The sequence below is a fragment of the Kryptolebias marmoratus genome, unplaced genomic scaffold (assembly GCF_001649575.2).
Source record: "Kryptolebias marmoratus isolate JLee-2015 unplaced genomic scaffold, ASM164957v2 Scaffold60, whole genome shotgun sequence".
Classification (NCBI taxonomy): Eukaryota; Metazoa; Chordata; class Actinopteri; order Cyprinodontiformes; family Rivulidae; genus Kryptolebias; species Kryptolebias marmoratus.
This window is the reverse complement of record NW_023665794.1, coordinates 5158-7904: the sequence shown is the minus strand read 5'-3', so window position 1 is coordinate 7904 and position 2747 is coordinate 5158. Positions and strand designations below refer to the sequence as shown.

Genomic DNA, 2747 nt, shown 5'->3' with positions numbered 1-2747 from the left:
GCTCCTTTGTCCTAACGAGTGTTTACTGAAGCTCCTTTGTCCTAACGAGTTTTTACTGAGGCTCCTTTGTCCTAACGAGTTTTTACTGAGGCTCCTTTGTCCTAACGAGCGTCTACTGAAGCTCCTTTGTCCTAACGAGCGTTTACTGAAGCTCCTTTGTCCTAACGAGTGTTTACTGAAGCTCCTTCCTCTAACGAGTGTTTACTGAAGCTCCTTTGTCCTAACGAGCGTTTACTGAAGCTCCTTCCTCTAACGAGTGTTTCAGCATTTTATTCTGAAGCGTTTTATTCTAAATGTTTCTTTTTTGAAGCATTTTTTTCTGAAGCATTTTATTCTGAAGGAGCAGTTGATTCAGTTCTTTTGTTAGCAGACATGAAACCGACGTCAGAAGACCCAGATGTTTCAGTTTTCTGTAAATGTTTTTCCAGCACCTCGTCCATGTGACGCCTCACCCCGAGCCTGATTGGACGGCCTGTGGTGGTGCGTTCAGGGACCTTCTGGGAATCTGTGTGTGATGGAAAGAGTAGCTGAGTCATGAGTTTCCAGCCAGTGTTTGGTGCGGTGCTGCTTCAGTGGAAACTGACAGAGTTTAATTTCTGTTTCCTTCTCAGAAGAAGAAACGCATCACACTGTTTGTTGAGCAGAAAGATCAAAGGATTCAGTTTTAATCGAGTTGAACTGAAATTATTCTGTTTTTAGTCATTTACGGCTGTAAGGTTGGCTTTAATGTGAGATTAGACTCATCTTCTTTATGACCCAAAATTAGAATTTTATTTTAAATTTAGGACAAAACTAATTAATATTAGTTTTTAATATAACAGTAAGCTGTCTGTAAATTAGAAGAATTAACACCTGAATCACTTTAAATTCAGAAATAATCACAGAGATTTAGACCAACACTTTATTTATTAATAGTTTTGAAATAAATAATTTAATAATAAGATATTCTGAATTTAGTTTTCATAAATGTAAAACTTTTCCTTGACTGCTTTTAATAATAATTATAATAAAAGTGCAGCACGGACACGAATAAAAACCTTTAATGTGAAGGACTTTATTTGTGTTTGTACTTTTTATTGATCTAAATCTAAATAAAATGCTGTTAGTTGTACGGAAACAAACTGATTTAACGGATTAAAAGTTTATCTTCTTACAAATTTAAAACCAGGTTTTTAAAACTGTTTGTTTTCTTTTTAAACTAAAACTTTAATTTATTTATTTTTTTTCTGATTTCAGACAGAAAACGGCTCCTTCAGCTCAGTCTGACAAACAGAAATAATAAATTCAACAGTTTTAATGTCTTCTTTTTATTTTAGTCCTTTTCCTCCCAAATAATCCTTTAACTGTGTTTCATGAAAGTTTTTATTTGTAGTTTCAGAGAAACGGTGCGGGTTTAATAAACTCGAGTCAAGTTAGCAGAAGATTAAATTAGTTTGTTATTAAACATTTAATTATCTGAATAATTACAGTTTAGTTTGATATATTTGGTTTAAATTCTTTAATCCTTTCTGTAAAAAGTTAAGAGCTTTAAGACAAAAGTTAAATAAATCCCATATTTTTAAGCAGTTAGTTTATTAAGTACATCTTGTATTTAGTTTTAATCTGAAAAATGAGCCGTTTTTTATCGTTCTGGAGCCAAAAAGTGAAGAAGTCGTCTTTTTTAGAATCATTTCGTTTTTGTTGGAAACGTTGCGGAGAGCGGAGCGGCGTGGCGCTGGTCACTGAGCGTTAACGAGGAGGAGAGAGACCCACTTCCTGTCTGACCCTCCGGGGCCGACGTGGATCTGGTGTGACAGCGGCGTTGAAGCTGAGAAGGCGTTATCAGGTGTGAGGAGGAAGGAAGAGTTTCTTCTTCGTGGGTGGAGGATGATTAAGCAGATCTCAGGTGGAAAGTTTAGCCGCAGAGATCTTCATCAGATCAGCAGCCGGACCTCAAACCGAGTCGGACGAGTTCTTCTTTTTTCACAGACAGGAAGTGACATCAGGCTTTTCAGAATAAAGACTTAACCAATGTGTCCTTCAAGTTCTCTGTAAGGTTCATAAAACAGAACCGGTTCTGGTTCTCCAGGCTCTTTAATCCGGACTCAGAACCTGTTGCTCTGTCTGGTAGGCTCTGTCAGAACTTTTACATTCAGGCAGTAAAAACTGGGATCTGGTTTGTTCTGGTTCTACATGTTCGTCTGGACCTGAAACCAGAGTCCAGAACCAGAACCCTGAACAGGTCTGATTGTTTCTGGGTTCAGTTGGCTCTAAATGAAAGAATCAGTCAGGAGGAGGTTCTGACCCATTTGAAGGTGCTGATCAGGTTTCTGAGATGAAGAGCAGCTCTGCTGCGCCTCTGTTCTACTGACACACACCACACACACGCCCACACTGAACCACACATGAACACACACCTGTCAGTTAATGAGCCACACCGAGAGCTCTGCAGCAGCTGAGGAAACCGCAGTTCGTTCACACACACACACACACACACACACACACAGACACACACACCCCAACACACACAGAGACACACACACCAACACACACAGACACACACACACCAACACACACAGACACACACAGAGACACACACACACACAGACACACACACACCCCAACACGCTTCTGTCACGTCAGTACCTGAACCTAAAACCCTCCATGGGGTCTAAACTGTGTGTTCTCTGACGTCTGACCTCTGACCTCTGACCTCTGACCCACAGAGGCGCTGAACATTTCGGACCCTCAGCTCTGCTACATCCTGG

General features: G+C 39.9%; 1 protein-coding gene across 1 annotated transcript in view; it reads left to right on the top strand.

Annotated features, from left to right (window-relative positions):
• cd247 (CD247 molecule) overlaps nucleotides 1-2747 on the top strand; it is an 11307-nt gene that overhangs the window by 5892 nt on the left and 2668 nt on the right. The window lies entirely within an intron of this gene.